The sequence below is a fragment of the Talpa europaea genome (genome assembly GCF_964194135.1).
Source record: "Talpa europaea genome assembly, chromosome: 6".
Classification (NCBI taxonomy): Eukaryota; Metazoa; Chordata; class Mammalia; order Eulipotyphla; family Talpidae; genus Talpa; species Talpa europaea.
The window spans coordinates 98,158,403-98,182,288 of NC_140072.1; the positions used below are offsets into that span (position 1 = coordinate 98,158,403).

The 23,886-nt window shown below is 38.9% G+C and overlaps 1 protein-coding gene across 2 annotated transcripts in view; it reads left to right on the forward strand.

The window, feature by feature from the left end:
• Nucleotides 1-23,886, forward strand: part of ENOX1 (ecto-NOX disulfide-thiol exchanger 1) — a gene marked incomplete at both ends in the record, with an annotated part of 223,766 nt that overhangs the window by 17,173 nt on the left and 182,707 nt on the right. The gene's annotated exons all lie outside the window — the stretch shown is intronic.

Below are 23,886 nucleotides of genomic sequence, written 5' to 3' on the forward strand. Positions count from 1 at the left end.
CTACCACCTGGTACTGTAATTCCACGCTTGCATTGCCTATTATACCTCTTCCCATTTACGGGTTGTTTTTCTCACAGAGAGAGACATCACAAAATGAGAGCTGAACAATTCTGTTATCTTGGTTGTCTTTTGTTAATGCCCGTACCCAAAATATTTCCATTTTTTCCTTATTCCTTGTCTTCAGAATTTTAAATATATGTTATTTTTTCAAAATATTAAATTCCAGTCATTTGGATTTTTCTCCAGAATTATTCTAAGAATCCTTCCCATATTTTTATAATTGTCTTTCCTTTTGTGCCGTTATTTCTGTTTATTTCTCATCCTCATAGAATCAGAATTCAACAGAGAAGTTTTTCGTAAAAACAGTAATTTCTTTAGTGGCATTCCCTTTTCCTTCACTAGGATTATGATGACATAGTTATATAGCCAAAATTTTATTTTTCAGAATTTCTTTTATGCTAAAGAAAGGAACTCTCATTGTGTTCATGTCATACTTATCTTTTCTCTAAATTTTAAAAATGCTTTTCATAAGTCATGGTGTGGCTCTGATTAGAATTAATCTTCTCTGTCCTCACTATTATGAGCTCCAGGCTGGTATAGTAACTTTTTTCAAAGAGTCCTATCATCTTCATGTCATTATTGATTTTTTTTTGTAGCTGCTCTATAATAAGGTTATAATGCTATTCTGCCCTGTCCTCAAAGATTGTGAACAGACTCCTGCCATTCCTAACATGGTTTAATTAAACCACTATAAATCTTGTTGTCCATGGCTTTATTTAAAACTCTTAAAATGTATGACATTTTGTGTGTTTTTTTGTCTCTTAATGAATTCTCAAATTAGTTTCTATGGTATAAAAGTGTGCTTTATCTTCTTTCTACTAAAATGATCTATTTTATGCTTTGAGCAGTAAAACCCCAGTTTTGGTTATTTCAGGAGTTGGTGAGTAAATGCATATTGCACATACTGTCAAGATTTTGCTAATCTTTTCAGTCTGTCTTTTATAAAGAAGTTCACTTTAGTTCTCTAGTTGATAAATTAGCATCTTTATTGTAAGAAAATATTTTACTTAGGAAGCATGAATTTAAATCCCTTGACATATTCCTCAAGGCAATATTTTAGAGAATAAAACAACCATTGTCAATGTGTAGACACAGAGACCAGTATAATCTGAATAACTTCACTTAATTGTAAAGTGGTGAGGAGAGAGGCAGCTCGGTCCTCTCCACGGCCTCCAGCACTCTTGATTTTGCTATTCCCTCTTGAGCTGCCTGCCTACTTATCCCCTTTCTTCCTACTGAGGTTTTTTTTTTTTTATCCTTTATGATCCAGCCCATATTTTTCTTCTCGGAGGTGTTTCCTGACACCCCAGATGAAAATAATGTCTCACCACACACTTCTACAATAAATTTTTTTCTTTATTATTATTGGTTGCAATATCTAGTGACTGACCTCTAGGATGTTATGGCAATACATCATTCTATGAATGACAATAAAGATTGGTTAGTAGGCAGAAATTTTTTTCTTTACCACTGTATTTTTTAAAACATGCTATAAGAGCTTTCAAAATACCAACTGCATATAAATATATATGTTATATATTTTTTAAAGAAAAATGAAAGGCATAGGTGATGTGAGTGGTGCTAATGTTTTGAAACATGTGATTCATAATTATCCCCTGTTCACTGTGATACCAAATTCTGGTAGAATTATAGCAGACGGGTTACAGCTTGCGTGTCACAGCTGAAGTGTCACAGCTCTCTCGACTTAGCAGCAGCGTTCCAGTTCTTGCTTTACATTGTAGTATTACAGCAGAAGTGTTACAACCTGCATGTTAAGGCAAATGTTTATGGGGGTAGGGGGTGTAGATCCCAGAAGCACTTGAGCTGAATGCCCCAGGCCAGTACCGGAAGTGTGCTTACATCGACAAAAAGGACAGGGCTAGGACTGCATTATGCAAAAGAAGTTTTCAGTCCCGGTAGTTTTGATTGGTGAAAAGTTTTTCATGTGGTTTGGTTGAATTCCAGAGGTTGGCTTGCATGACCCAAGATACTTGGGTGACTGGATGTGCCTGGGACCCAACCCTCAGCTGCCTCCTGGGCTCTGGTTGTTAGCAGATTCAGGAAGACTCCATTTTTGCTTATTTTATTTATCCCCCCAACACATTTTGAAAGACCCAGGCATCATTTTTTTGTAAAAGACAGTATTTTAATTAAATCTGATGCTGGCTGCACTGGTCAGTAGCTTGGCAGAGAGGACAGGTGCCAAGAGGATATCATAGGAGGAACTGGCTTCCCACACATTGTTCTCTCCCACCTGAGTATGGTATTGTCTGCTGGGATTAGGAAGTTAAGGAAACAGAGGAAACAGTGCACATTATGCTGCCAATAGAGTAAGTCCACATGGTCAACCCATGTTCTAGCCAGCAAACCATGCCGCCTATTCCTACCTCTTAGCAGTTCCAACATGCAGTGCTATGAAAGAGTCCTGCATTTAAAATTACTACAGATCTGAGGCTTCCTGGCCAGAACAGTTTCCAGCATTAGAATAACCAAAAAGGAAAATAAATGGTGTTTCCTGCTGCGATATCATCCTTATAAATGATCAGAAAATCCCTATCATGCCTCTGTCTGCTTTGTACAAGATACTGTGCTAAGAGGTTGATTATTCAGCTTTCTCCTTGCCTTTAAATATCTGGGGAACTAGTTAGAGAGGAAACACAAAAGCATAGATACACACTAAAATTAACCACACAAAAAAGTGGGGCATATTAAATGACCCGGGGGGCATACAGAACACTGGCTGTCAAAATGCAGTTGTTCTGCAGCTTGTTGGTAGATACCAGCATTACAGTTTTTTCCATATCTATACTCAGAATGTTTATTTGCTTATTTATTTATACACAACTCAATAAAGTATCTATTTTAGCTTCATCCTAAGGAATAATATACATGAAATTGTACGGTTTTCTTCAAATACATTTTTTCCTGACATATATTAGGTTGAACTATATGAAAATGCCAATATTTGAACATTTTTTAAATCCACAAAAAATATCAATTTCACATGATTCAAAGTAAACATAACTATTAAAAATTAAAATAATGTCTGTGTCTCACATTAAATCCCCTGACGTAGCACCTTCAAGGAGCTCCAGCGTTGGCAGGAGCAAGCAGTCATCAAGAATTGGCTTCTGTTAGGTTTCACAGAGGAGTCAGGTCTTGATGTGAACCTAAAAGGAGAGCTGCCTCGAGGAGCGAAGAAAGAGCAGTGCTGGCAGGGCAGCAGCGGGATGTGGGAGGCCGCGTGCGCTGCCAATAGGGAGGGAAAGCTGACGGGCCAGCCTGTCTTCCCTGACATAAATTCTTCATCTTTACATTTATTTGAAAAGCATATTTTCAAAGCATATGGGTACAGCTGTAAGAACTTTCTGGAATTTTCTGAGTATGTGGCTGCCAGCAGGGTGACATGGTTGGAAAGAGCTTTGTATTTCAAGGAAGGAGACACAGATTTGACTGCATGAAGACAGCTACAGAGAATGGGAGTCCCTGTGGCAATTTCCCCTTTAGAGTCAAGCTCCCCTGCCCATTAATTCCCAGGGAAGTCTCTTCTGCCAAAGATAGCACCTAATGGGGTTGAGGCTCCTTCCAATTTGTTCCAGAAGCTTCCTTTGCCATTCCTGTGAATGCCTTTTTATCTTTCTGGACTTCCCTACTGTAATGAATACTGAGGCTTTCCTCCTTACAAGGTACAAAAACTGGTAACCACCCGGCACATTCCGCTGCACTTACTGTGAGGGTGAATCAAAGGGCAGCTTCCCAGGATCAGTTTCTAGGGCTGCCATCCTATCAGGCCCAAGCTTCCTCCTGCCTGGCTGTATTCCAGCAGAGAACTTCCAGGCATCTGACCAATGGGCCATGGAACAACATAAGCTATATTTGCTTGGAATGAAGAGAGAACAACTGTGTTCTAATGTGTTGGGAAAAAAATGCACCAAATGCTTCGAATCGTGGAAATGTGTCCCTGTTACTCTTAGAGTTCACTATAATTTCATAAATTATTGGTAGAATTTATTGATAGGATTTATTACTTCTATTTATAGAGAATAAAATTGTCTATTTTTTTTAAAGATTTATTTATTTATGCATACAAGAGCTGGGGTATAGACCAGAGGTGTGGGGGGTGAGATGATTCACCAGAACAGAGAGGGGAACAGAACAGGCAGACTGACTGAAATACACTGCTGAGGGGAACAGCGGGTGAGACAGGAAAGGTCTACTGAGCCATGTGGGTTGCTCCCTGGTCGGCTGGGACTCAAACTCAAGCTGCAGAGGCTGCAGACAGCCCCATAGGTTGCATCTTAACCTGTTGTGCCATCAGGGAGGCCCCATAAGCCTGTATATGTTTTATTGACAGTTTATCGGTGTTTGGTTAATACTGCTAATTATTTGTATCTGGCAAAAAGAACAAGGCAGGGCTGCTCCCAGGAGTGAATGGTGCCTAGATCTAAAAAAAACCTTGAGGATCAAATTGTAAGTCAGCAATAATAACCACAAAAACAATCTGCACATTAATTTCAGAGCAAAGATGAGGTATAAATTACATGCAAATCTTCAAAATGTCATCATCATTTTATTTCTCATGAGTCTAGGGAAACCATAACTGGTGGTTATGATTTTGTATCATTATTCTTGAGGATAAAGTAAACTTCATTTTCTTACTTGAGTCATTCAACAAATGTGTAGGTATACATTTTTGAGTATATATTTTATTATTATTCTGGTATGATGAAGTCAGCAGATCAGGAAAAGAATGCCATTGGAAAGCCTGTTACTTTAAGTTCCTGACAGGAGAGAGTATTACAGGGCAGGGAGAGGGGCCCCCCAGAACCCCCAAACCTGCCTGCTCTAAATAGGTACTACCATCTGCCGCATCAAGAGAAAACATACTCTAGCATGTAAGGCCTTCAATGGAAAGAAACTTTAATACAATTAGTGTGCAACAACAAAAAAAGGGGAAAAACAAAGTTTCCAAATCAAGCACCCAAAGTTACCTGTCTCCTCGTAGGTAAATGCCCAGACAAAAAAGCCTGGCTCACAGCAGGGCCATTGAGGCCCGAAAGCCTGCAATAAGTTTAAGGCACCTCCGGTGGGGACCCACAGGAAAAGGGCAAAAGCGGCACAGCACATCTGAGACAGAAGGAACAAAATCAAGATAAAAGCTGACAATGTTAATCTGCCCATGAGTCTCTCACCCACATCTGTGTCACCCAGTCCACGACCAAGAAGCAAGTGCTGTTCTTCACATGTCTCTGCTCCATGTACCTCCTCCAGGTCTCTTTCTGGCTCTCCATCCTGCTTCCTTTATTCTCCAGTCTCCTCTGCAGCTTCTTTCTCCCTGCTCAGCTCCACCCTCCCTTGGGTAGGGCAGGGAACCTGGAACCTCCCCTTTTCCTGGGGACCACCCTGTTACAAGAGCACTTCGGAGGGCCATACAGGGAGGCACCAGGGTCAGTCAGGATGCCGAGGGAGGGAAGGAAAAATGTGGGCAAGGCCTTATTGGGGCTTCCTGGTGTGTGTGGGGTGGGGGGGGGCAGGAGGGAAGGGAGGAACTGGTAAGCAGAGTAGCAGGTTTAGGATTAGCTAGTTTGAATAATCAGCAGGTTCTGATGTCCAAAGACTGTTTCCAGGTGTCTGGTACCCTACTCTGGGGTGATTTGGGCAGGAAGATAGTGGTTTGATGTATAAGCTCAACAAAGGTGATGGTGGAGGATTTGAGTTGGTTGGTTTGCATTTGAAGAGTGTGCTCCTAGATAAATTGTTTGACTATCTTAGGAACTGGCTATTCTGGAAGGGACTATCGCTCCAGTATAACAAAGCCCCAAACATCAAGGCCTCAGATAGAAATAGAAATATAGAAAAATGGAAGGAAAGATTGCTGCAGTGTATACAGTGCACATGTGCATGTATATGTGTATGTATGTACATACTCATAGTCAGTGAATGTACATATGGGAAGAAGGATGCATGTGTATCAGATAACTGGCTGATGGTGACAAAGCAGGAAAAATTCATAAAATTTTTTTCAAGTCAGTCTGTTTTTATGGAAGACCAGCTTATCAAAGAAATAGTTATGTAGTATAACCTCAGATACTGAGAAAATCGTATGGCAAAAAGTGAGGCTGGTAGAAGACACAAGATAACTGAAGTTGCTATTTCAGATTGAGGGCAGAGGAGGTCTCTCTGCAGCGGCGATATTTCAACAAAGAGGGCACTCGGAAAGAGCAGAGTGGTTGCGCAAATGTCTGGAAGAACTGCAAATGCAGTCACTGAAAGTGAACATGCTTCACTTTGTCACTGACAGGACCTCCAGGGGAAGGGAACTGCAGGAAACGAGGGTGCTGAGGTTACCAGATGCAGATTTTCTGAAGGACCTCAGAGGACTGAGGCCATCCATGAGGACCGAGAAGCTGTTTTTCTGTGTTTCTATGATATAGACACCTAAGCTGTATCAAAGCCAGAGCTAAATTTTAGTCTCAAGGGGCCTCCCTGGTGGCGCAAGGGGTTAAGACGCAGCACTATGAGGCTATGGATCCCTGACCAGGGAGGTGACCCACATGGCGCAGCAGGCCTCTCCTGTCTCGCCCGCTGCTCCCCTCAGCAGTGTATTTCAGTAGCTCTGCCTCTTCTGCTCCCCACACAGTCTCTGGTGAATCCTCTCACCCCCCATACCTCTGGCCTGCACCCCAGCCCTTGTATGCACAAAATTAAAAATAAAAACTTTAAAAATGCAAATGAAGTAGCCATGCCCCACTCTGTTTCCTTCTGGGCCATCCAGTTCTCTTCTATTCAATTTTGTTTTGTTTTGTTTTAAAAAAAGATTTATTTATTTATACAAGCACTGGGTACAGTCAGAAGTGATAGAGGGTGAGAGAATTCACCAGAGCCAGAGCAGGGAACAGAGCAGGCAGACTGACGAAGTGCACTGCTAAGGGGAGCAGTGGGTGCAGCAGGAGAGGTCTACACGCCATGGGGCCGGTGGCCGGGGATTGAACCGGAGCTGCAGAGGCTCCAGGCAGCTTCACAACCCAGCGCTTAACTGCTGCGCCACCGGGGAGGCCCCTATTCAATTTTGATGACTTATTTGCAAACAGAGAAATTTACACCATTCTCCCCAAAGTTCTACATTTGGGAATTGTTTTTACAGTTTAAAACAAATTAAACAGATCAAAACTTCTCCAGGTAACACAAAGGGACAGCTTTAGGTCACAACTGTTTGAAAAAGATTTTCTGCATCATTGAGTTCCTTGGCACACATGTGGCGTTTAAATAAAATGAAGTACAGTTTTTGAACTGCTACATTCAGTAATTCCAGGAGAAGAAAAAAGGACTGTGAACAATCAACAATTTGCTTTTATTTTCTATTAAATTGGTGTTTTTTGCACTTGGTATCGTTTACTGAATATAAAGTAAAATCCACTCACACTCCACTTACCATAAGAGCTCGTACAAAGAAAACCTCATTTCAAATCTAATTGTGGACATTGTTCCTTCATTAAAAATTCATAGGGTTTGTGAATGTGTCACATAAGTACTGGAGTCTCCATTATTTCCCCAGCTTTTTTCCCCCAGTGCCAATTCTGTTCAGAATTTTAAAACCAACCATACCTACAAAGGTGTTCTCTAAAGAACAAAAAATAAAAAGGAGGAAAGAAAGGAAATTGTCATTAAAAATAAAAGGTCCTTCTGCCCAGATATGCTGCTGTTTCTGATTTGGTTTCAGCGTCTGTAGTAACATTGACAAGGATAAATGATCTTCTGTTAACCTCTTGGTACTGCTATCAGCTTCTTCCTCCCCGAAAACTTGAGATGTGTTTTTAAATAATAGTAGGTCAGTTGTTTTGTTTAGTTGTGTTTTGAGTAAAGGAAGCTGAAGAGCAGGATCTTCACCTAACATCTGTCCCAGTTCAAGCCCTTTCCACATTGTCAAGGCCCGAGTAACGTACCCACTGGTAACACTGTGTTGCAGTGGGCAGGAGAAACAGGACTGTGCAGTTAGATGTTTCTGTTACCTCCCCTATTGCTTGTACTTTATACAAGCTCAAGAATATGCAAATGAAAGAAAATAAGTAAGTAGACTAAGAGAAGAATATGTAACCAATATAACAAAACTGTGATCAGATGGCTTTTCTGGGTTTCATATTTAAATTTATAACCATTGTATTACATCTGAAATGTTTCAGAAATCATCTTTTCTCCTCATAGAAACTTTTGCACTTTAACTCACCAAGGAGCTTGCAAATTCAGAAACAATTTGTGCTCAACACAACTCTAATGGGAAGAATACAACTATAACCTCTTTTATTCTGGATCACATTTTCAGTATTAATTCACATTTTTTCTTGAATTTGTTGCTCTTCCTGACATGGCCTGCTCATCCCCTTGGTTCCCAAGTGTGTCATCTAACTGCGGAGAGCTTAGCCAACAGGTTCCCGCTGCAATTGGTCATTGTTCTGAATTTGTTTGCTGCATTAAAACATCAAGATTATTCTATAAGACTTTCCTGCTGTTTGATCTGCTGGACCACAGACCAAAACAGTCATGCTTCTACAAAACTCCTACCACACATAGGCACGAGACCTCAAACCACCTCATTTATTATATTTCTTTCATGTGTACCAACAAAGGATCCAGCCAAAATACTCGCTGAAAAAAATATCCGTGTCTGCCTCTATCTATGTATATCCTTATCTAGCTGTACCTTTTATCTATACCTTTTATTTATATCTATATTTTATATCTCTATCTCTCTGTTTGGTTGGTGTGAAGATGTGCTTATGCAATTGTCTTTGCTGGGGGGCTTGCTGTTGTTTTGTAATTGAAAGTATTCCTTTATGAGGACCTATCTAAAAGAATCAGCATTTTAAATATCAAAATGTCTGGCAGCATTGCTGGTAATGTTTCATTTCTTTAAGTGCTTCCAGAAAGAATTAAGCATTAGCCCTCAAATAACTTGTAAGATGAGGATTGAATGCATCAAGTGGAAAATCTCGGGAAACTGCCCCATGAGGAACTTGGGACTGGAGCTCTCCTATGATATGCAAGTTGTGTGGCCACACTACCATGCAGGTTTTTTATAGGAGAGGCAAACAGAGGCTCCAGATCAGCTTTTGGGATTTAAGTTTATCTTTATTGGGGATGACAAAGTAACTGCCATAGTAGAAAGGGGATTGACAAGCACCGAGTTGGACTTTGATTCCAGCCTTTACTGCAGTAGCAGAGACCCTGTGCTACCAGCGCATAGTATGTCCGGGAAGCCTCGGGATAGGAATTAGAATTTCGACCTTCTGGTTTATTTAGCTTGTGGCTTTACCCAGCTCCCCAAGAACCTCCACATCCTCTTTTTCAATGCTCTTTATCATAGTGGCCACCAGAAAGGAAGAGCAAACCCAGGCTGCCTTGTGGCTGGCTGCCCGTGTAATGAGACACCTGACATTACACACCATATTTGGTAGAAGTAAGAGAAGCACAGGGAAGGATTGTGGCACAAAGTGTAACCCAGCCATCCCATTCATTTCATTCAGACCAGTCTCACCATCTTGCCTTCTTATCTCTCTCACTGTTACAGTTCTTTTTTTTTTTAATTTTTTTAAAGATTTATTTTTATTTATTTTATTTATTTATACAAGCACTGGGTACAGTCAGAAGTGCGGGAGGGTGAGAGAATTCACCAGAGCCAGAGCGGGGAGCAGAACAGGCAGACCGACGAATTACACTGCTGAGGGGAGCAGCGGGCAGCAGGAGAGGTCTGCGTGCCATGTGGGACCCTCCTCTGGTGGCTGGGGAGCAGCCGGGGATTGAACCGGCACTACAGAGGCTGCGGGCAGCTTTGCAACCCAGCTTTCAACCGCTGCGCCACCGGGGAGGCCCTCACTGTTACAGTTCTTTAGGTGGTATAAGTATGTTGAGGTTGTCGGTGAATTGGAGAATGCATGCAGGAACTACCTGCACGAGGATGACAGTCCTAGACAGTCCTGATGGTGACGATGCTTACAGCAAGCTCTCAGCACAAACTGTAAATTTGAATTCAATGTATAGTTGACCCTTGAACACTCAGGACTTAGAGAGACTGACACTAAACAATGAGAATCTGAATATAACTTTTGAATCCCCCCCAAACTTAGTAAACCTTGGTATGCACAAGTGATTGGTTTCAGTACCCCTCCTCATACCAAAATCCACTGATGCTCCATTCCCTTTAGCTGGCCCTCTGTGTCCTCAGGTACCAACATCTGCAGAGGCTGAATCCATGAATGTGGAATCCAATGATAAAAATATATCCACTTTTAAGTGGATGTGTGCAATTCGACCCATGTTGTTCAAGGTCAGCTACATGTATTTGGGCAAAATTCAGTCCAATTTGGGCCCAGGTGTCTGTGAGATTTTCTGATAAAATCTAACCAGTTGCAATCCTCAGGTTCCAGATCAGCCTTGAATAGATATCTTATGCATTTCTCCCCTGCTCTTCTTTCTCTAAGTGCACAATTAATATTCTGAATTTAAGAAAAATGTGCTTTTCAATAAAACTTGTGTCATGAGATTTTTTTCCAGCAGTGATTTCTGCTGATCTGCTCAGATATGTCCCCGGCGCACTTTTATACTGAAAGAGAAGCTTTGAGATAGCTGACAGGGTAAGGGTGATGCACACACAGCAGAGCTTCCAGGCCCTTCCATGGGAACCTCAGACCTTGGCTTCACCTCACAACCAGAGACTCTCTCCTGGTGAAACACTGACGCTGGCATTTTCCCTTCTACCAACTCTTGCTTCATGTTTATGTACAGCAACAGTAAGAAACTCACTCTGGTTTCAGCCTATTATTTTGTTTTTCTTTCTTTTCTTGGGGAGTGATTAGGGGGGCATCTTAGCAACTTAGCTTTCTTCCTACAAGCCTAGCAATACATTAATAAGTAGTTATATCCAGAATCTAGTTGTTGTTTTCTCATAATTGGCAGGCTCCTAAGAGTCTCTTGTTGGACACACACAGCGAACACATCTGCTGATGCTTTTCCCTTTGCTTATCTGCCCCACTGTATTGCAAGCTTGTTGAAGACAAAGTCTGCATCTTGATCATTACACTCCTGATTTCGACCACAGTGACCTGCATGCAGTAAGCACTTCATAAAGATCTGTTGAGTGAATATATCCCTAGAGCTGAAACTAACCCTTCACCCCAGACTCCTCTGTCTTCAGAGCCATTCAAACCAAGAGGGACCTCCTGGTCTGACTCTGGTGGAGAAAACCTGTTTCCCAAATCCATAACAGCAGAGGTCCACACTGACACATTGAACCCTGGCCTCTGCCATTATTTGCTTTGTGAACTTGGATAACTGAACCTTCGTTTGTCTTTTTAAAATTTCTTTTTGTAAAAACTTGCTAATAACATTTATCTTGTAGGTTGTTGTGATTTTTTTTATAACAGCAAAGACATAGGACTGTTACATAGTAAAGTACTTCCCAATGGGTGTCTCTAGGGGAAAGAATAAGGGAATCATATTCCCCGTTTACTTCATAGTCTTAAGCTTGCTTGTATTCAATATTAGTGTTAATAATAATGTCTTTAGAATAATGGGCCTCCCCGGTGGTACAGGGGTTAAAGTCAGTGTTATCAAGCTATCACCAGCCACTGCGACCTGAGTTCTATCCCCTGCCTGTTCTGTTCCCCACTCTGTCTCTGGTGAATCCTTTCACTCCCCTTTTGCACCTCTGGCCTGTACCCCCATTCTTGTATGCATAAATAAATCTTTAAATATATAAATATATATTTAGAATAAAAATGACCTTATAGCACATTAATTTCCATCTATATAATACATATAGATGTATTATACATATTGATGTTTACTTTCAGTTTGAAAAGAACTGTGTCTCTGCCTGTCCATACAAATTTCACTACTAGGAAAAAGGACAGTTGAATTAACTGGTAGTTAGGAGTGTTGGATAGCAAGAGTTTGGGTAGTGTGTTTGAATGAAAATTGTGTCTCCTATTAAAAAAAGAATTTGGTGTTTGGAGATTGTAATGTGGAGCTCTGGAAATAATACTTCCTTTAACTTTATGTTGATTGTGCTTCTCACTGTTATATCCACCTTGCTTTTACCTTCTTAATAAAACTGTTTGTGTTGTAGAGACCATGTCAGGTTGATATGTTGGAGAAGTAGCAAACACATGTCCACCGCATTATGCAAGTGATAAAAATCATTATCCTAATTGCCATAATAGTCAAGGCCTGGTGGCTATTTGGAGTTGACAGACACTGTGGTTCTCAAATGCCATCTTTTCATACACTGTACTGTTTAACCCCCACTAGTTACTAGTTATTTTCTTAGTCATTGTTTTGCAATGAGCAGTATTTCATGATACACCATAAAAATTTAGAATTGCATAAGACTAGGGACATCAGAGGACTTGAAGAACAGAAGATCTTTTTTCATTAGGACTAAAATGGAAAAAATGTGATAATGCTAGTGGGAATTCTTTTAAAATATTTGTTTAGGTTGGGTTTAAGCCATCTAGCTGTGAAAATAATAAACTATGGTAGCAATAGTAATATACTGTAATTCCCACAAAGCACATTCAGCATAATTTCCTTTTTCTAAATAATAAAACTGTAAATAAGTATGATTATTATAAGCTAACATGAAATTACCTTCAGTGCCATGGGCCAGCGGTTTTACATTGATATCTGTGTTCTTCAGGGTCAGATTTGATTTTGCTCACTCTCCTGTCTTCCCCCTGTATACGTAAGTATAATCTGCAAAAAAATAACTGGGGATGGCATTTATCACCAATTATATGTGGTGAATATGAGGGGAAATAAAACTTTGTCTACCCCGCACATGGGCGGCCAGAAGGACACAGACATTAGTCTAAAACACGAGCATTTAAAACCTTGAAAGGCTCTAGGTAGTGGCAGTTTTTCTTTGGGGGTCTTGCCCCGCCATTGAATCAAAGATGTGAAATGTGTTTACATCTGATACTCTGTACACTTTTGTCTTCAGGAATTTTAGACAGGATTTTCACAATTCTGCTTTAGAAATTATTTGCCAACAGGTGACTCCTTTCATTAGTCGCAATAGGCGCGGATTTCCCCGTAAGTGTGCAGACATAGAAATACTTACAAAGTGATAAAACCCTTGCAAATGATTTTCAACTATAATGACTTCTGGATGAATATTATGGTTGATAATTAGAGAATTCGTCATAGTACAAAATCCCTAGCCATTTCATGAAATAAGGAACTGTTTTTCATAATGCAGGTTTCACTGCATGTTGACACAAAACAGTTTCAGCTCACAACATTATTGTAGACCTCTTTGCCTTTCGTGCCCAATTAATAACACAGCCATAGTTAGAAAATCAGGCTGCTCTCCCAGAGGCAGATAGGTCGTTGATCTAGAAGACTAGAATAGAGAAAGATTTTATTTGATAAACTTAGTTCTCTAAATGTCATCCCCTTGTATGACAGGATTTCTATATGACATTTTTAAGAGGCAAATAGCTCCTCATACTGACAGGAAGAACCCTGGTGCACTGGAGAGGGTTGAGTGGAGAGCTGCACACTTAGGGCTTTGTATGGAAATCTGTGCCCAAGATAGAGGATAGAAAAGGAGTTATGGTTGCAGCAACAGCTTTCACAATGACCTGCAACCTTGTTTTCATTGTGGGCACCTTCCCATCAACATCTCTCCTGCCCCACACCTCTCTGGGAACCTTCATGGAGGTTTGAAAGGTTAGGAAAACCTCACTGAGATCTCTGCAGCCAATCCTTACTTGCAGTGATCCTTGACCTGCAAAAGTAGCTAGAACATAAAGACCTTCTTTGCCAAGAAAGAACTAGAACATCTATCTTTCTATTGGCTTCTGAATCATGGATTCTGGGGAGACTCGACCCATCCTGCTGTGCCCCTTCTCTGCACTCAGCCTCAGGAACCAGAGCTCCTTTGGGCCACTCATGCCTTTCTCTTGTCTGATTCCACTTGAATTCATGCTGAACATAATAAGCAGCACCAAAGATTTGACTGCTTTCCTCAGAATGCTCACTACTAATTGAGAACTTTCCCTTTGGCTGTCTTGCTGCACATGCATTTGGTCAAGATCCGTTGTCCCAGTAGTCCTGCCCCAACTGGCTCATCTCCAGGAATGAACTGCCTCCTGTGACCCCCTGTGGAGTAAAATGAATAGTCCCAGGGAACCTAAGGCCCCCACTTTCCTGTTCTCTGGGTCCAGGGCATAAACAAGGACTATGGGTGATCATTTAAAGAAAAGAGAAAATCAAGGTCTCTGGCCTGGAGCAACAAATTGGAAGAAGGGGGTGCCCTGCTAAGTCTCCAAGTCCTGGGGCCATGACTACAGGGCTAATGCTTTATCCGTGGTGTTGCAATGGCATCATTAAGAGTGCATTAGTTTAAAGAGTAACTAACATGTTCTTTGTGACCCTACCTGGAGAAACGCTAAACAGGATGAGCAACTGGCTTAGACCGGTCACGGTCTGATCTAGGTTTTACTGCAGGTAGATTTCCATCGATTAAAGAGCTCTGATCACGGCTTTTTGGAAAATAGATAACTCATTTACCAGAGTTTAAAGCCATTTAAGGGTCAGTTATTCACCTGCTACAATTAAAATGTTCCACTTTGTAGCTTAATATGTTTTCCATGGTTGGGTCAAGGTGTAAAATGAGTACATAATGAAAAAACTGAGTACAAAACAACACAAATTATAGAAATATATATTGTCTGCTTTCCCTTATACAAGAAGATAATCATGTTTACAGAAATTGTTTTCTGTATTTAAGTGTGACTGAAAAGACCAGTATGTGACCGATACGCCTTTCTGCTCCATGCATGCTTAACAATTTGTCCTTTGATTTGTGGCTATGTCCATGGCACATGAACTTCATCTCTCTTGATCACGGTGTCTTCGAAGCCTGAGATCCACCTGAAGTCTTTATTTTAAGGAGTCACCCCCTTTCTCAAAAAGAATCTTCCTCTGGTCTCCATAGTGCTTTCTCACGGCAGTCCACAGCTTTGCCATTTCTTTGCCACAGCTTTATGTGGTTACAGCATTCTGTTTACTTAGTTCATTCTACAGAATTTTTGGAAGGCTGTTGATATGTGCAGTGAACAGACACAGACACAGAAAAAGCTTGTCCGTTGAGAGCATATAAGAATTATTTGATATGCCTTCATTTGCTTCCACAAATTGGCCTGTGATTACTTCCTTGGGAGTTAAGCCTCAAACTCCCTCTTCAGGGCATAGAAGAGGTCCTTTGCTACCACACATCACTGAGGAAGCAGGATTCAAGGACAAGCTCAGGTCTTGAATTGCTCAGCTAAGGTCTTGGCTGAAGGGAAAGCTTGTAAACTGTTAAGTCTATTTTGAAACAGTTACTGTCAGAAACATTTTAGGGACTTCTGTCTCTGTTAGAATTGATGAACTCTCTGGCTTGAACCTTGATGCTTTGTAAAACGTCATGTGTTTGTCCTAAATCCCAGGGACTCAGAAAACAGGCTTACTCCAAGTAAGACTTTTCTGGTTTTAATGGATCTGGGCTTCGGTTTACAGAGGAGATTGCATCCTTTAATAATTCACTCACCAGCAGTGAGAGGCGACCACTTTTTTCTATCATAGGTGTACTTAGGAAAGTTGAAAACAACATGTAACAAAGTGCTGTGTGTATGGCTCCTGGATATCTAAGAATGAGAGGTTTGAGTGTGGGATTACATCCTGTCAAGTGTAATATTGCCCTTCTCAGATAATCTGAAATAGTCCTAAGCATGGAAGAGTCTGTATTTAAAATGTGTCCATGCAAAGACGTTAAAATTAGATATCATAAATAATAGCATCCAGTCCCATTTTCTCTTCTGTTTTTAATACAAAGAGAAACACTGTATCCCTAAGGTCTCAAGCTTTATCCTTTCATCTTCTTGTCAATCTATATATATAAAGGGTTACTTTTTTAAAAAACAGCATTTTCCTAAATATGAAATTTTATCTATTATGTTTCTACACTTACATGTATAAGGCCAGATGGTATTTTTCTATGTGTCAAAGATAATAGGCTTTATCTACTATCCTGCCCAAACATCCTGGTTGAACAGTGTCTTTGATTTCATTTTGATTTCATGATTGCCAAGGGACACTCTGGTTCTCTCTCTCTCTCTCTCTCTCTCTCTCTCTCTCTCCCCTTCTCCCCTCCCCCTCTCTCTTCCACCATCGCTCCCTCCCTTCAACCTTCCTGCCCTCCCTCTTTCCCGCTCTCCCTCTCAAGATTTGAGTTCTTTGAAGACAGATGTATCATGGGTAAAACCTTATCTATTCAGCAATCCTTTCCTCCCTAAGAAGGAAGAAAGATGATTTGTAGTTTGAAATTGGCTTCTAGACAAAGTGGGAAAAATGGAGGCTGTAATCACAGGTCCATAATGGCACTTTGTGTTTGAGAAATGACCAGATCTGCTTTTTATCCTCTGAGGTGCAGGCCAAACTGAAACTTTTTCTTTCTTCCAGTGATTTCTCTTCTATAGCACTGTACATATATGCCTTTGTTACTCTAATGTACAGCTTAATGGGTCTAGAGATGCAGTAATTTATAGATTTTAGTTCATTCCAAGAGCAAGTGCAAGAAGTCTCACAAAAGAAGAACGTGGCAGTAACCTGCTTCTGACCTGACGCTGGTTGCTAGTGTGGGAACGTAGATGCTGGAGGATGACTTGTTAAGTGCACCAAAAGCTTATATAGAAAGGTCTAACATTTTTTAAAATCGGTTTTCTTTGACAGTTTAAATTCATCTGTGTTCTAGTTTCCAACAGCAATTTTCTCCTTTGTGCTCTTTACCTTTCAAACTTCCCAGATTTGGGACTGGAGCCAGCAACTAAAGTTTACCCCTTGGTTTCTTTATTATTTCCTTCTTACCCTTTTATTTTTCCTTTTTCTTCTTTCTACACCTGAATTCACTTGAAATGAAAAATATGTTTATATAATTTATATGCAACTGATAGGTAATGTTAAATATATTGTACATATTTCTAAATATCACATGTGTATACATATGTATCTGTATGTGTGTGCATATTTATACATGTGTGTGTAGCTTGGCACATTCCATGGCCTGTGCTTGCCAGCAGTAGAGGGGTATAGGCTGACTAGTTTCCTTATTCATTATTAAGTTTGTTGTTTTTTAGGAGAGACACCTAAACAACTTGGTAGAATATGAAGTTACAAGTGCACAAGTGCTGGTGGAGAGAAAGGTACAGTGTGCTGTAGCCCCCCTGTGCTGTGCCATATGCCAAATCATGATACTTTGGAAAACAGTTCAGTGATTTTATGAATATATAAGAAGCAGTTTAGACACTGAAGAAGACTTTTTAATGTCATAACTTTGAGGATATAAAGCCCAGCCCTTCCTGAATTGATCTTTGCCAGTTCCATTCTCTGTTCTGTTCCATCCTCTGCTCAGTTACCAAGAGGTAACTTTTCACTCGATCACTCAGAAAGATGTTTTCAATTTTATCCTGTATAATGTTTCTACTCCATTATTCTCACCAGAAATTTCCCTAATATTCTTAGTTCCTCTACTAGAAAACCTAACCTAATCTCTTCTTCAAAACCTCCATATTATTATTTCCCATTAATCAGGAAATACATAATAATAACCAACACCCTATGTATTTGTGGGCTTCGAAAATGTATCATGCTTTATCAACTAATATCTCAGGTTATCGCTTCTATCAGCTGCTGTTTCATGATGCTCTTGAAGCCCTCTCATCTAAATGACCTCAGACACCCCAAAATTATTCCCATCTAAGAATTCAGAAGCAATTAAGCTTTAGTGACATTGCTATAGAAGGAATATGGAGGAATTTACACTGTATCATCATCAGTGAACCCCTGAATATCTGTTCTTGTCATGTCTCTTCTCTGCAGCCCCTTTTTCCCATGGGTAGCCACGAAAGATGCTTTTTTTCTTTTCCCTCAAAACACAGAGCCCATTCTCCTTAGAAGTTTATTTAGTAATCCTTTCAGTAATTAGAGCATGGTCTTTGGGATTCTTTCATACTTGAAGAGATGATGGTAGGAATTTTATAAAACTGATGAAAGACATTAAGCTTTTTGAGTTGTTGCTCAGTAGGAACAACTCCAGTTTACTTAGTTTACCGTTACAGGAAGCAGAAATGTTTCCCTCATTCCCTTATAGACAGTTGCTTAAAAATCAGGGGGTTAATAAGTAACAGGTATTTAGTGATATTACACATTGTTTTAAACTATGGCGCATTTCTGTAATCTCAAGAGATTAGCCTACTGATTAGATGAAGATCAAAAAGAGGTATTTTCTTAGTGCTGGAAGAGGACAGTAGAACTTTGGATGGTAATGCATTTTTCTTTTTCCTGTAAATATAAACCATGATAATACTAATAATTAGAGCCTGTAAAATGTTCTAGATAGCAAATGAAATAAGTTTCCTTTGGTATAAAATTTTTGTAAGACATTAATAAATCTGATTTTCTCACTATAATTATTTTTCTGTAGAAATAGGTATGAACTTGTCAAACTAAATAATTGTTTTAACACTTATTTTTAACTGATTTTTCTTGACCCCTTGTTAGTAGAAATCTGTGGTTGTTTAGACAAGTACAGATGGGTTTTATTATTCACAGTATGAGTTTCCTTAGAACTATGAGAGTTTCACAGGGTTAGGAAGAGTTATGTTTTTGAGAGTTATGTTATGAGAAGGTTATACCATTTCTTAGGTCAAGTAAATTTTTATGAGGTTGGTGGGTTTCAAAAACTGATTGCTTCACTGACTTAGCCCAGTGAAATACTGGCATAAATATATCTTGTTAAGGAGTTATAAAATCCCATATGAGCTTTTTCACTTGATTATACCCTCACAAAGAACAAGTTAGTTATCAACTGAACCCTGGACAAAGAAATACTATTTTTCTTAACATTTGGTACAGCTGATTATTTTGTGATGCTCTCGCCTCACTAAAAGCTGTAAATAGAAACTGCCAATTTCACAATTGGTCATGAATCTCTTCATAGCTTTTGTCATTGCATAGGCAGAAACAAATGTAGAGAGAATAATTCATACATAGTTTAAATTACATTATTTTTATAAAGGAAATGTAGAAAATGAAGAAATGTTCTACTACAGATTAAGTGAAGCACAGAAAGCTAGGGCAACACTTACTTTTAGAAATATCAAGTGTTACTCACTGTTTTAGAATTAATTACATAATTATCCAGCAGAACACAGAGATCCCAGGGTACCTTAATAGAAACACTACACTTCCAAATAAAATAATAATAATTAGCACCTTCTATATTCCAAGTACTTTATTAGCTGTAATTTTTAACTCCCCATATCTCTGTGTGTAAATAAACATCATTAAGAATATTAATCTTTTTTATGGTTTAGAAATAAGAAAACTAAGGCAGAGAAATTGATTTGAATGATAAATTAGGGATTATGGTCTTGAATCATTTAAAGAGGCAGGTATTCAATAGAAACAATAGATGTTAGTAGAGAACAAAAATCGCTCTTATGGTTATTCATAGATTACTAGATAGTAATTAATTAAAGATATCATTTTCCAAACCAAAGGGTCAAATCCGTTTAGGTTTTTTAAAAGAATTTTACAACATCCTTCTGACTACGGAAGATACCTATATGTTATAGAACTTCAGAGTCACCATCCTAGGTACATGACTGCCAAATAAAATTGTATGTGCTTAAAATCATTGCATGGGGAGATTGAAGAGATGTAATAAATTGCATGCTGTAGTCCCATTAGGGAAGAAATTTCATGTTTACAAACCACATTTTGCAAATAAAGCTGTGCTTTCTTCCATGACACTTTAGCCACATGTTACCATTCTTTTTTTTTTTTTTTTTTTAACTTTGACATTGTTTAATAATAAAAAAGAGTTCATTTTTCAAGAATTATTCTTTCATCTACATTTTTTTTTTCTTTTTTTTTTTTTTTCTTTTTTAAATAAATTTTATTGTTATATTCCCCATACAATTGCAGCCCCCCCCATTCTGACCCCAATCCCTCCCCTCCCGCCCCCCTAAAAGTGTCTCTGGTTCATAGTTTTTTGTTGATTTTGATTTTCACTATCTTATAGTTATTCATTTTCCTGGTCCCTTATTTAAGTTTTCTAGATTCCTGCTATGAGTGAGACCATCCGGTATTTTTCTTTTTCTTTTTGGCTTATTTCGCTGAGCATGATCCCTTCCAGCGCCATCCATGTTGCTGCAAATTGCATGTGTTTATCTTTTTTGAATGCTGAGTAATATTCCATGGTATATATGTACCACATCTTCTTGATCCAGTCATCTATTTTTGGGCATTTGGGTTGTTTCCAAAGCTTAGCTATTGTAAACAGTGCTGCTATAAACATAGGGGTGCAGGTGTTCTTTGGAATTGATGTTTCTGTGTCCTTTGGGTAAATACCTAGGAGTGGAATTGCTGGATCATATGGAAGCTCTATGTTTAGTAGATCCAGAAATCTCCACACAGCTTTCCACAGTGGTTGGACCAGTTTGCACTCCCACCAACAGTGCAGAAGAGTTCCTTTTTCTCCACACCCTCGCCAACATTTGTTGTTGCTAGTTTTTTTAATATGTGCCATTCTCACTGGTGTAAGATGGTATCTCATGGTAGTTTTGATTTGCATTTCCCTGATGACAAGTGATGTTGAACATTTTTTCATATGCCTGTTGGCCATTTGCATTTCCTCTTCAGAGAAGTTTCTTTTAAGCTCTTCTGCCCATTTTTTGACTGGATTATTTTCTTTGTTGTTGTTGAGTCTCATCAGCTCTTTGCAGATTTTTGTGATCAGTCCTTTATCATTAGTGTTGGGTGCAAAAATGTTCTCCCAGTTGGTGGGGTTTCTCTTTGTTTTTGTTATTGTCTCTTTTGCTGTGCAAAAGCTCTTTAATTTGATGTAGTCCCAGCTGTTTATCTTTGCCTTCACTATCACTGCTTTGGGTGATGTGTCTGTAAAGATGTCTTTGATGTGCAAATCACGTAGTGTTTTGCCTATATTTCCTTCTATATATTTTATGGTTTCAGGTCTTATGTCTAGTTCTTTAATCCATTTTGAGTTGATTTTTGTGTATGGTGTGAGGTGGTGGTCAAGCTTCATTCTTTTGCATGTAGCGACCCAGTTTTCCCAGCACCATTTATTGAACAAACTTTCTTTGCTCCAATGCATATTCTTTGCTCCTTTGTCAAAGATTAGTTGACCATAAATCTGTGGGTTTATTTCTGGATTTTCTATTCGATTCCATTGGTCTGTATGTCTGTTCTTGTTCCAATACCATGCAGTTTTGATGATTATGGCTTTGTAGTATAGTTTGAAGTCTGGGAGTCTGATGCCTCCATTCCCTTCTTTTTTTTTCAGGAGAGCTTTGGCTATTCGGGGTTTTTTGTGATTCCATATGAATTTCATCAATAATTGTTCTATTTCTTTGAAGAATGACATTGAAATTTTGATTGGAATGGCATTGAATCTGTATATTGCTTTTGGAAGGATGGCCATTTTAATAATGTTTATTCTTCCAATCCATGAGCAGGGGATGTCTCTCCATTTCTTTGTGTCTTCTTCTATTTCTTTTAACAGTGTTTTATAGTTTTCTTTGTATAGGTCCTTTACCTCTTTTGTTAGATTTATTCCCAAATATTTGATTTTTTTTGTTTCAATAACAAAAGGGATGGTCTTTTTGATTTCTTCTTCTTCAGATTTATTGTTTGTGTATAGGAAGGCTACTGACTTTTGCGTGTTGATTTTGTATCCTGCCACTTTACTGAACTGATTGATGAGTTGAATTAGCTTTTCTGTGGAGTTTTTGGGGTTCTCTATATATAATATCATATCGTCTGCAAATAGTGATAGTTTGACTTCTTCTTTTCCTATTTGGATTCCTTGGATGTCTTTCTCTTGTCTTATTGCCCTGGCTAGGACTTCCAGTATTATATTGAAAAGCAATGGTGAGAGTGGACATCCTTGTCTTGTTCCAGATCTTAATGGAATTGCTTTCAGCTTTTCACCATTGAGAATGATACTGGCTGTTGGCTTGTCATAGATGGCCTTTATGATGTTGAGGTATGTTCCTTGTATCCCAAGAATTTCAAGGGCTTTTATCATGAATGGGTGTTGCACTTTGTCGAAAGCTTTCTCAGCATCTATTGATATTATCATATGGTTTTTATATTTCTTTTTGTTGATGTGTTGGATAACGTTGATTGATTTTCGGATGTTAAACCATCCTTGTGCCCCTGGAATGAATCCAACTTGGTCGTGGTGAATTATCTTATGGATACATTGTTGGATTCTGATAGCTAAAATTTTATTGAGGATTTTTGCATCAGTGTTCATTAGGGAGATTGGCCTGTAGTTTTCCTTTTTTGTGTTGTCCTTGTTCGGTTTTGGTATTAGTGTAATGTTGGCTTCATAAAACGTGTTTGGTATTGTCCCTTCCTTCTCAATTTTTTGGAAGAGTTTGTGAAGGATAGGCACTAATTCGTCTCTGAATGTTTGGTAGAATTCATTTGTAAATCCATCAGGTCCTGGGCTTTTGTTTTTGGGGAGGTTTTTTATTACCATTTCAATTTCGCTAATTGTAATTGGTCTGTTTAGGTGTTCTATTTCTTCTTTATCTAGCTTTGGGTGATTGTAGAGTTGTAGGAATTTGTCCATCTCTTCTAGATTGTTGAACTTGTTTCCATATAACTGTTCATAGTAGTTACTGATTATTCTTTTGATTTCTGCTGTGTCCGTTGTGATTTCTCCTCTTTCATTGATGATCCTGTTTATTTGTGCTTTCTCCCTTTTTTCCTTTGTGAGCCTGGCTAGGGGTTTGTCTATTTTATTGATTTTTTCAAAGAACCAGCTCTTGGTTTCATTGATCTTTTGGATTGTTTTTTTAGTTTCAATTTCATTTATTTCTGCTTTGGTTTTTATTATTTCTTTTCTTCTACTGGTTTTGGGGTTTTTTTGTTGTTCTTTTTCTAGATCTTTGAGCTTCGAGATTAGGTTGTTTCTTTGCGTTCTTTCTTGTTTCTTGATGTGAGCTTCTATTGCTATATATTTTCCTCTTATTACTGCTTTTGCTGCATCCCATACATTTAGGATATTGGTGTCCTCCTTGTCGTTCAATTCAAAAAATTTTTTAATTTCTTCTTTGATCTCCTCATTAGTCCAATGGTCTTCCAGTAGTGTGGTTTTTAATCTCCATGAGGTAGGAAAGTTCCTTGCCTTCTTTTTATGGTTTATTTCTAGTTTGATGCCTTCATGGTCAGAAAAGATGGTTGATATGATTTCAATCTTGGTGTATCTGTTGATGTTTGTCTTGTGCCCCAGTATGTGATCGATCCTGGAGAATGATCCGTGTGCGCTTGAGAAAAATGTGTACTCTGTTTTTTTGGGGTTTAGTGTTCTATAGATGTCTGTTAAGCCCAATTGCTCTAGGTCCTTATTTAGAGCTTTGGTTTCTTTACTTATTTTTTGTCTTGTTGATCTATCCATTGTTGATAGTGGTGTGTTGAAGTCTCCCACTACGTATGTGTTTTCTCTGATGTCTGTTTTCAGAGAGGACAACAGTTGTCTGATATATTTTGGTGCTCCTTCGTTTGGTGAGTATATGTTAATGAGTGTTATTTCTTCTTGAAGTATTGTCCCCTTGATCATAATGTAGTGACCCTTGGGGTCTCTTTTTATCTTTTTGAGTTTGAAATCTGTTTTATCTGATATAAGTATAGCTGTTCCTGCTTTCTTTTTTGGTCCATTTGCTTGTAGGATTGTTTTCCATCCTTTAACTTTGAGCC